The 12861-nt window shown below is 31.4% G+C and overlaps 1 protein-coding gene across 3 annotated transcripts in view; it reads left to right on the forward strand.

The window, feature by feature from the left end:
- Positions 1-12861, forward strand: part of LOC145297688 (metabotropic glycine receptor-like) — a 1009734-nt gene that overhangs the window by 427074 nt on the left and 569799 nt on the right. The window lies entirely within an intron of this gene.

A 12861-nucleotide genomic window follows, 5' to 3' on the forward strand; every position in this document is an offset into this window, starting at 1 on the left:
TATATATATATATATATATTTACATATATATATATATATATATTTACATATATATATATATATATTTACATATATATATATATATATATATATATATACGCACACACACGTGTAAGTGTATAGTAATTGGCTTAAAGATTGCTAATAAGTAAGTATATAGGCATTTTATATATTGGTTCGTTTACAATGCGACGAAAGGCCAGGCAAAGAAAAAGTAATGAATAAAAAACTTAAGAAAGACAATAAAAATGGAAATCTTGTTTAGAAAACATTCTTTTTTTCAATTTTTTATGTATCTCTTACTTTATGGAATGGTGAAGGATGGAAAACATATATGTTGATATTTCAGGAAAAACAGACGCCGTAATCAAAAGCAAAGTTTATTTTGTTTGCTGCTGAAAAACATTTAAGCGTGTGAATATACATTGCAGCAAATTTCGATTAGTTAGTAATATATTTTCGTACATAGTCTCTATTTTTAACAATATTTTTATGTACCTTTTATGTCAACATTGATGCCGTTTTTATGTTTATTTGCTTTCATGCGATATTAAATTATTGTGGTTTCTTTATATTTTATTTTGTACCGGATGACGTTTGGATTTATGTATAAAAGAGAGTAACTTACGCATTTTTTTATGGAAATCGCCCCAGACAAGACGTGGAGGTATTTAAAGTAGAGAACTCACAAGAAATAAAGTTTATTACAGGAGATGCTTAATGACCTTACTCTTAGAAAGGCCAATGTTATAGGTAGGGAAAGGGCAGTGAGCATGAAGAGAGTGCCATTAGCTTGCGATTATTGAAAAGAAGCTACTCGGTTATGAAGCTGTATTACAATGAGGTGTCAAACACAGAGAATTGAACAAGACTACTAAGTCAACGAGTCAAAGCAGCTGGACCAAAAGAAGCAGGGAATTGATCAAACAATATATATATGTATTATTCCTTAACTGGAATTCATTTTTTTTTATCAAACAATTCTGAACACATGTCACAACTGTATTCATAGAAAAGACTTAGACTAGTAACATCACGTCTGTGAGAGATAGCTTGCAGAAAAGCAGAAAGGGTTAAGCCAATTAAATTGCAGATACGTTTCTGCAACTTATCAGGAATCCTCAAATAGGACAAATATTTATAATCCCAAACACGACAACAATATTCCATACTTGATCTGATAGTAAATTTGTAGAGATAGAGAATAGCGTCCCGTGTAAGATGTTTGGAGCGATAGAGACAACCGTACTTTACGCTAAGCAGAAAGAGCAATTGATCCCATATATCAACTAGGAGAATGATCTGATGAGTGTGAAAGACCAAAAAGTTTAAAATTTAAGTCTGTTGCCAAGGTCGCTAGGAAAATGGTGGGATCCTTCTACCGCTCCAGAAGATATCTCACTAATGATGCAACTCTTTATCTATATAAAAGCCAAGTACAGGATGGAGTACTGCTGCCACATCTGGACAGGAGCTGCTAAAAACAGCCTATCCTGCCTTGACAGAGTACAAAAAAGACTTCGTGGCTTGGTGGGGGACGCCCTTTTCTCTTCCCTGCAACCTCTTTCCCACAGAAGAGAAGCAGCGAGCCTCTCTTTGTTCTATCGTTATTTCCATGGCAAGTGCCCGTCTGAGCTCCATTCTCTGGTCCCCCCTCGTCAATCTTTTTCAAAAAACACCCGACTAGCTGAAACCACCGTCAATAATTTTCTCCACTCCTTATCTGTGTCTAAATCCAAACGTAGATTCCATGAACAAAGCTTGCCTGTTTCCCTCCCGACTTCAACCTGGATGTCCAACACAAACAAATTCCTGATGAACCGCCCCCCTAAGTAATGACACCTTATCAATTCTCCAATACTATTCTACACTATCCCATTGATTACTGTACACACAATAACCCTCATCCCCGAGTGGGCATTGGGCCTTGATAAGTGGTGAAGTCCATGTAAAAAAAAGTACCATGCTTTATCAAATAAAATGAAGTTCTCCGTTTCATCTTATTATTAATGTTTAAGTGTTATGAATTTTTCAATTATCTTATTTATACAAATTTGCCTAGCTATATTTCTGATATATAATATATTTTTATTATACTATTTATAAATCATATATCGAAATAATAGATATACTTGCTTCTTTGTAAAATGCACGTTTAATCTAAAAGGCTATTAACATCTGAACATTTATCTTCCTATCTAAATGACGCAGCATTTATTTCATTGGTTGAGGTGATTGTAAAGGAATTCAGAGTGGAAGGATAAAGTTGTCGCGCAAAAGTAAACAACACTACAGCGAAATCAATTCAGGTAACTTGATTATGTAGTAGAGCTGACGTCTATTCAATGTAGCCGCCTTCAGCTTCAATCCTCGCTTCGATACGATTCGGAACTGAGAGCTCTTTTTTTCCACAAGGCAGGAGGGAGTTCGGAGAATACTCGGCGGATAGCTGCGATCAGGCTGGCTTTGGTATTGTGGGAGGTCATGTTGATGATTTTTTCGACGTATGACCAAACAAAGCAGTCCATGTCGGGGGAAGAGGGGGGAGCAGTGAAGGAAAGGTAAAAAGTCGTAGCATTCCTTCTGAAGCCAAGCCTGGGTCTCTTTGAACTTGTGAGCCGACGCAGAGTCTTGCTTCCACACTTGAGGTCTGCCAGCAGCTCCTATCGCTCTTGGGATTTGTATACAACTGGCCAACTTCTAGATTGTCTGCAACGAAAAAAAAACGATTTTCATCAAATGGAAATGGAATCATGTTTTTTTTTCTAGGAGACAATTTTATCGTTCCACCTTGTACAGAAGGAAACAAGCTAACAGGTGATGTAACTCTAAAGCATAAGACGGACTTGCTAAATATTAACAGAGCTGATATAGAAATCCGATAAGGTTTTCTGCAAGAGATGGCATTACTACAAGAAGTTTGATATTGCACGTTCATTTTGAATCGGTCTAACGTAACTCGTGTAACAGTTCTGAAGCCTGGAACATTTGACGAGGTTTAAGACTGTCCCACGGGCTAAGTGAGGCTTGCAAACATCATGATTTTTTTAATACTAAAGACGACTGAGAGAATGTTAATAATATCTAATGAAAATGACATTTATCATGAGTTGATTTTTTAATATTTTATTTATGTATTTTTAGAGCAGCTGCTCTACTGATCTTCAATCCTCTCCGTGAAATGCTCACGGCAAACACTCGCATCGTTACAACCACTGCCAACAATTTCTTTAACTCTTTATTTGTGCCTAAAACTAAACGTACAATCCATAAGCAAAGTTTTTTTTTTTGCCAGAACTCCCTGACTGTGAAACGCAATTCCGCAGGTTTGTTTTCAAGCTAACTATAATATTACCATTTTCAAGTCAACATTTTTGTTGATTCGCCCTCGTAAATAATCAGTTCCTACCCAATTTCCATCATTACCGATTATCATGGTGTTCAATCATTAACACTTAACATTAAGTAGTCCTTGGGTCTTGATAAGCGGCGACTCCTTTGTGTATAGGAAACTCTTACCAAAATTCACAATAGTTTTACTGATTATGTGTAACTGAATTTTATCTTCTGTTGTTTGAAGTGCCCGGCAGGTTGGATACCAGCCGTAAGCAAATGCGTCGAACTTCTGCGAAGTCCCAATGAAAAGTTAGAGCATGGCAGAAAAAAAGCAAATAACCGTAGTCTCATTCGAATATAACTTCTCCTTTCCAGATGGAGTCGTGGAATAGACAGATTAGTTGTAATATCCTTAAATTACAGTATTCAATAATAGAAAAAGCATTTAGCAATATAAAGAACGAAACATACTATTTAAAAAATAATAAAGAGATGTAGTTTTATTAATGCATTGTGTGCAGTATATATAGACGATTATCACAATACAAGATATGGAATGTTGAGACCGAAGGCAATTTATTTTTCAGTAGTAACTTTTACTTCATGTGACAAATAAACTTGCGCGCAGTGATAAAATGCGTGTGACTGTGTTCACTAATATATTTCGAGGAAAAACTTTATCAAATGGTATTTCAAATCTAATGAAATCCGTGTAAACCGGTAATATTGTTTTATGGTTGTACTACACTAAATATGAATGTCGGCCATAGAAAATTTGATAAAATACAAATGATTTCATTTATTTATTTATATTTTTGTGGAGGAAGGGGATATGTTTCTATTAAAAAAAATATGTTGAAAATGATATGCTTCAAACAAAATAATTCTGGCTCTTAACTAACTGCGGCCTCACTGACGCTTTTTGTTGGCGATTTTATGTGATTTTTCAAAATAAGTTTTACTTGAGTTTGATTGCCTATGCGATCTCTTATTTATTTTATGAGTTATTTTTATCTTTTTACATAAGTATTTCTTTCCCTTCAATTTGACCAAAAGTCAATGTTTTGCCTGGAGTTGTGTATTCAATTAAAACGAATTAAAGTCTTCAAATCGATTAATGCGATTTCTAAATATAAAATAAGTTTTTAACATTTCTCATCGCGTTCACTTTAGACAAAAAAAAATTAAGATGGCGGACCGCGAATAAGATTAGCTTATTATGCAACAAAAATAATGAATTAAATTTTCAAACCTAAAATTAAGTTATATTGTGGCATCTTTTTTTTTAATTACATAATTTAGATGCATCTTTGTCGGTCAGTAGAACGGTCGATTTTTAGCGATTTAATCTTAAAATTAAACTTTTGGTCTGTTGCAAAACTTGCCGATTGAAAGTGAATCTTTTTTGCCAAATTTAGGGTTTAATAGAATTAAATTTGTGCTTTTTTTTATTAATCCCTATAAATCTATGACTGTGCAACGAACGGATACCAATAATACATAGTTCGCTGCACTTTATCATATTAAATGGTCCATACAGTTTCACTAAGATTGAGCCAGTATTTTCAAAGTAAAGATGAAATGGACAAAGAGGCTAAGAAAAATATAACATTGATTGCATCTCCATCACTGAACGCGCAGATTAAGTGAACTTATTTTTATGATTATGTTACCAAAAAGGTATCAATTAATGAGGGATGAAACATGGATCCATCAGATAACAGCAGTCAGCTGAGTGGACAGCGGCAGGTTATAACCGTCAGTAGTAAGAAAAGACGCCTAAGTCTTAGATGTGCTAAGTGTTTTGCTAATTAGCACACCACTCGTTTCATTAGGAAGGAGAAACCATTCATAGCGAACATTATATAGCATTGTTGATGCGTTAGAAAGACAAAATCGATCCAGAATTGTCGCAACTGAAGGGGGGGCATTCTTTCACTAAAGAAACTAAAGAATTGTGTCACATCTCGGTCGTAACAATGGAAAAACTACATAAATTGAACTTTGAATTGCTTCTCTATCTCCCTAGCGACTGCTGTCTATTTGCAGACTTAAAAGAATGATCCAGGGAAAGTTATTTGTTTGCAATGAAGACATAATATCTTAAACAAACGAATATTGGTTCTAAAGAAAAATCGTATAACTAAAAAAAAAAAAAAAAAAAAAAAACATCAGATTGTTTTTTTTAAAAAAACTGTTAGAATAAGTGTATCACCCCAGAATGAAATTATTTTCATAAATTCTACATAAAATGAGCATAAAATTAATGATATTAAACCCTAAATTTAGCGAAAACCACTCATTTTATGTCAGCAGGTTATACACTTTTTGCCTGTCTTGTTACGGATAAAAAGTTTAATTTTAGAAATAAATCGCTAAAAAATCGACTAACTAACCGACCGACAAAGATGCATAGATGCATCTAATTGATGTAATTCATTCAAAGAGATGATACAAATTAACTTTATTTTAAGTTTGAAAATTTCATTTATTATTCTTTTATCTATTTTATTTAATATATTTTTTATTTATTTTTTTTTTATTTTTTTTTTTTTTTTGCACGATCAGCTAATCTAAATTCGTGGTCGGCCATCTTAATTTTTATGTCTTCAATGAACGCGGTGAGAAATGTGAAAAATTCATTTTATATTTAGAAATTGCATTCATCGATTTAAAGATTTTAATTCATTTATATTGAATATGCAACCCTATGCAAAAACACCGACCTTTGGTCAAATTGAAGGGAAGGAAAGACCCATGGAAAAGGATAAAATGACAAATAAAATCAATATATAAGTCTCGGGAAATAAAGGGATCGCATAGGCAATCAAATAAATGTTACGCTCAGAACTTATTGAATGGTGGGTTTAAGACAAAAACGAGTGTGTGAATATTTTTAGTCATAATAAGGTTGAAATGACGGTTCGAATTTTAAAAGAAACTACTCTATAAGTTAGATCTTTATATACACTGACAAATTTTTAACGACAAAATGTCAAGTTCGTTGGTCTCTACAATCGAATTTAGTTTCTAACGCATGAAGATTGATTCTAACTATAACATTCTGTCATTATAGACACGAGTTATTTTTTTCTCTGTAGAAACGTTTTCAGATACGCAAAGCACGTGATATGTTTGCGTTTTTGTCTATATTGCTAGGGAATATCCGTTCTTGTTTTGTTTATGTTCGAACCATTAAAGGCTCTCATCAAATATCCTTACTCTATCATTTCCTCACGAGGACAAAGGTAAACATGAACTTATAGCATGCGATTCACAGCTTGAAAGAATTTGTCTAATTTAACAACAGCACGGTGTATACATTAAAAAACTTGATATAAAAAAACTTGGTCTAATTTAACAACAGCACGGTGTATACATTAAAAAAACTTGATCTAAAAAAAACTTCCTTCTAATTTAACAAGAGCACGGTGTATACATTAAAAAAAAACTTGATCTAACAAAAAAACTTGGTTTAATTTAACAACAGCAGGGTGTGTACATTTTGGCAAGAAACCATTTAATACAGCAAATATTTAAAAAAGAAAAAAAAATTGTTTAATAGTTACTTTTTTACGGATTTTTTTTTTCTGGGCAATGTAAGAAAGCACTTAATGTGAGGAGTTAAAATACACTACTTAAAGGTCAAAACTTGCCAACGATAAATGTTAGATCGAATAGATTCTGACTTACCATACAGTGATTATCCCCCCTTTTGTAAGAAACGTCGCTCATAAAATATGAGGACTAATAGGCAAAATAAGGAAAACAAGAGGTACCAATCTGCCGAAAGTAAATCCAAGGTTCACTTTCTACTTTCCTTCCTCTGACTTTTTACCGGCCTCTCTAATTTCATTTTAACTAGATTTACACACATACCATTTTCCTACAAGCTATTTCAGCTTAAAATAGATAATCGGTTTGACTTCAAGAGAGGGAGAGAGAGCGAGAGAGAGAGAGAGAGAAAGAGCGATTTAAAGCAGAAATGTAGTTGAATTTTGGACAGCTTATTAAGCATTAGTGTGTGAATATGTTTGTGTTTATTACGATATTATTGAACTTTCGACCACAGATTTTACTTCATTAGGGTACACACATCCTTTTATTCTACAAGGATCACTCTTGCCATATGCCTTGCGACATGTGTAACTATTTGCACCTAGATGTCGCTTGCGCTTACTACTATATATGTAATCATGGTTTTTAACACCTGCGAACCTTCTGACATGGTTCTGAGAATATTTTAAAGCGCCATTGTCGATACAAATGCCTTAGCATTAGATTAAAACAAACTTAAAAACGCTTGATTCATTGGGAACTGTCAACGAATATGTACGCAAAAGAAAAACAAACTTAGAAAATATTTAATACATGTATCAAATCTCGCTGCATCAAAATAAAACCACATAAATACCTTTTCATAGTTTAGTCCTATCCGCGCATGTCGTTTTATTTATCTTAAGATGCTAACCTGTCTTGGAATAAAAAAAAATAAGAGTGACTGGCAAATGTGATCGAATAGAATTTATAATAAAAATTACGATTTTTCCTGCAATCCAAATATATTTGACACAAATTAAGTGCTGTCTTGTTCTCCAAGTTTTAGTTACGATATCCAATAATCTGGGACACTTTGATGATCGTCTAATCATAAAAAGGTGAAATTTTTAAAGTATTTAACGTCCACCTGATCTTTACACTCGATATTTGTTTCACAACGGATAATCTTAAAGATAAGGTCTATCAAAATTATCCCCCCAAAGTAATCTTAATCTTAAGTGCTATTACAGCTTAAATTAGGCAAGTGGCAAGGAAGAAGTGTGCAGTGTTGCTGCTGATTTTGAAACTCGTAATCAGATGTAATAACATAAAACGACTATAAAAGAAAGAATTTGGGACCTTCATAACCGAGATTTTTTGGCATAGAATAAAAGTCACTTGTACTGAATATGGTTCGATTGCAGAAACGATTCTGTTATCGATTCCATGGACGTTATTTTTTATGTGCACCTGTTTAAATTAGGCTCCTTATGATTCTGTTTACATATGCCAAGGCATTTAATTTAAAACAAAGCATTGCACAAAAAGAAACAACTTATTCTTGCGTAAATATTTTTTGCGGGAAATACACTAACGATACTCATTTTATATTATAGTGTTTTCCAATGAGGCTCAAGTTTGGACGTGACATTATTTTTCATTTGGCGCTTGAAAATAGAAAACTATAGAAAATAAAATCCAAAATTGAAATAGTAATGTGTATATACAATCGTGAAAAGGGGTACACATATTCTTGGAGCACATCACCTAATAAATCTAATGCTTGGCTAAACTTTTAGACTAATTTTCTCTATATTTATTGACAACATGTATTTCTTAGGTGATATAAAAATTCAAACGATTTTCGAACAATTTTCTAATTTTCTAACCCTTTTCCGAAAACGATCTGTCGAAAGGAAGGTAATTGTTATAAAAAAATATTCGTTTCCGATATCATTCCTTCATTGTAGACAAATCTGTTTTCCAACAGCATATTGTTGAGATTTACAAACAACTAATGGGCAGATCTAGAATAAATCGAGTGCGCGAGTTATTTGAAGTAGAATATACAGGGCGTCCAAAAACTCACTGAAGGGTTGAAAATCTTTGTCATTTTACCATTAATGAGCTTTTTCCTCTATTTGAATTATTTTACAGATAATGTATTGGAAATTAATTACAGATAAGTATATATATATATATATATATATATATACAGATAAGATATATATATATATACAGATAAGTATATATATATATGTATATATATATATGTACGTATATATATGTATATATATGTATATATATATATGTATGTATATATATGTATATATATATGTATGTATATATATGTATATATATATGTATGTATATATATGTATATATATATGTATGTATATATATGTATGTATATATATGTATATATATATGTATGTATATATATGTATATATATATGTATGTATATATATATGTATGTATATATATGTATGTATATATATGTATGTATATATATGTATGTATATGTATGTATATATATGTATGTAAATATATGTATGTATATATATGTATGTATATATATGTACGTATATATATGTATGTATATATATGTACGTATATATATGTACGTATATATATATGTACGTATATATATGTATATATGTATGTATGTATGTATATATGTATATATATATGTATGCATATGTATATATGTATGCATATGTATATATGTATGTATATGTATATGTATATATATGTATACATATATATACACGGTGTATATTTGTGTGTGTGTATATATATATATATATATATATATATGTATTTGGGTGGAGAGGGCTCCCGTAAGCCGTGGTGAAGGCAACCTTTCTAGGAGAAGCAACTCTCTGATTTAAAAAAACATAAAGGAGAATACCATTACCCGCATTAAGCTGGTCTGCAGTTTAATTTGTATATGTATGTATATATATGAATATATAGATGTATGCATATATATCTATGTGTATATGTGTATATGTATGTATATATATGAATATATAGATGTATGCATATATATCTATGTGTATATGTGTATATGTATGTATATATATGAATATATAGATGTATGCATATATATCTATGTGTATATGTGTATATGTATGTATATATGTATATATAGATGTATGCATCTATATGTATGTGTATATGTATATATAGATGTATGTACATATATATATGTATATATAGATGTATGCATGTATATGTATGTGTATATGTACATGTATATATGTATATATATTTATATTTATATGTATTTATATGTATATATGTATATATATAGGTATATATGTATATACATGTATATGTGTTGTATATATGTATATTCATACGCATATACATGTTTGTATATATGTATACATATGTGTATAAATGTGTATATGTATATATATGTACATATATATGTGTATATATATATGTACATATATATGTATATATATGTGTATATATATGTATATATATGTGTATATATATGTACATATATATGTATATATATGTGTGTATATATATGTATATATATGTGTATATATATGTGTATATATGTGTATATATGTATGTATATATATGCATATATATATATATATGTTTGCGTATATTTATGTATATATGTATAATTATTTATGTATGTATGCATATTCTATCGTTAAAAATACTCAAAAGTAAAGAACTATTGGACGTCAGTTAGCTGGTTGATTCTCCTCAGTGGAAAGACGAAGATATGTTAATCAATTTAGGAGATAACATTACCATTAGTCGCTGCAGTCGAACTACTGTTTTGATCTTAATACATCCCCTCAGTAATCCTAGCCTGTTGTTATTGGTGAGGCAAGTATTTGAATAAAAAAAAACGAAGGTGGCTGTTTAGAATTATTCACTTCTATTGTGTGCGTTAGGAACACGTGTTGAGGTCACTTGGAATAAATAAAGGAAATTAACAGCTGTGAGACTTAATCAAGGATGGAATTAGTTATCTTTATTAGATCAGACGTTTACGCTATAAATTTAAAAGCAAAGTAAGAAGATCAAGAAAACGGAAAGAAAGAAAGGAAAGGTGATACACACGTCTAACGCCGGTTGCTATAGTAACATATTTTCGATTACCTCCCTATTGTTCAAAATAAAAAACCCTCGATACAACTTTAAGAAAGCGAGGGCGAAACCGATCAGCTGACTCTCACACTTTTTTCTCCTCTCCTCTTCAACCCATTTTCTTTGTTTTTAAACATTTTTAATCATGATTGCGTTATTTAAATTCTGTACCCCTCAAACCATCATTATATATATATATATATATATATATATATATATATATATATATATATAATGTTGGATGTGCTAACTTATGGCTACACATATGCAAACATGTTTCAGTAACCACCCTGTCAGGAAAGTCACCTCATCAGACTAAGAATATCCCCGAGAGTATATATATATATATATATATATATATATATATATATATAATACAGTTCCATATAACATATAATACTATAATAGCAGAAACTGTGAAAAGGATTTATTGTTAATAAATATTTTATAAATAATAAATGTCTGTCAGAGTAAGCACTATGAAGGAAAAAATTTTACCTGTAAAATTGATTGTCATCGTCAGCTAAATAATATTTAAATATATGTATTTACTTGATCTATTTAAATTCATAATAATTGAACATTTTAAATGTTCTGTTCTCTACAATGTAGGGATAGTTGTCAGCTATGTCAAATCCAAAGAATGTCACTTAATTTTGATATTTATTCACTTTAGCCGGCAAGACGAAATTACTTCATTTTTGACACAATTTATTTAAAGATAGCTATGTCCGTGTTTTCTTTTTGTTGTTGTTGTTTGTTTTTTTTTACCCTAGCGACATTAAACTAATCACTAACCACCATCTTTGCTAACCAAATGATCTCATTTTTTTTATAAATGTAGGTGAAAGTTGAATACGTACGACGTGTAATAAGTGGCGTTGACTATTATTGTAGATATAGGTTTGGTTTCAGACAGCAGTTATAGATATTTTTCCAAGACCATTCTCTTTTCTTATTATTTTCTAAGTAGGGAGGTAATATCCATTACATCCGTAGAAGAACTATTAAAATCGCATGCGGGGTTTCTTAGCAGGATCAGGTGTTTTTGGCACATAAAACTGCAATGCTTGATAAGAGCTGTCAATTGTAAATGAACAGTTTCGACAGATAAGGAAGTATCAATTCAACTATTCATATTTACTCATGAAACTGAGTATCATTTTGAAAGTATGAACACGCTTATAGAATAATATGTATTATTTGACTGCTAATCTGATTTAAGATGTTATTTTTATAACGGATCGGTTGATATGACCTCTAAACTTCTTCAGACCCATCGTTTCGAACTTGGAAATATTTAGGCCGAACTCGTCAACCGATGGAGGATTTCGAACTGACCATTTTATTTAATCCACGGGGCAAGATTGTTCTTGTTCTATCGGCTGTTACCACATAAATATTTTATAATGTATATGAAGTTATTGTCGGCTGTTGAAACTTCAACGCACCTGTCATTTAGAACCAAAACCTTTTATTTGGTTTGTGCAAAAATAATGCTGTTTTTTGACGTTCAAGTATATATGTAAAAATGACATTATTTTTGCACAAACCTAACACTTTTTAGGACATATTTACCGTCAAAGAGGCATAGGACATCTAGTATTGACTGTTAGTATGCTAGTATCGAAAAAGCAAGGTCGATTGATTGGGATTATCGTCAAAAGTTGAGCCGATTCGGGCTATGGATAGCCGCAGTCGCCGATGCGGTTAAACGGTAGCTCCGCTGATGACGATGGTGTGTGTGTGTGTGTGTGTGTGTGTGTGTGTGTGTGTGTGTGTGTGTGTGTGTGTGTGATACAAACATCGATTTATTAAAATCAGACTTCTATAATCATGGATGACTCCAAAAATCTATAATC

This window comes from Euprymna scolopes, chromosome 18, assembly GCF_053919585.1.
Source record: "Euprymna scolopes isolate OS-2025 chromosome 18, ASM5391958v1, whole genome shotgun sequence".
In the NCBI taxonomy this organism is placed as follows: Eukaryota; Metazoa; Mollusca; class Cephalopoda; order Sepiida; family Sepiolidae; genus Euprymna; species Euprymna scolopes.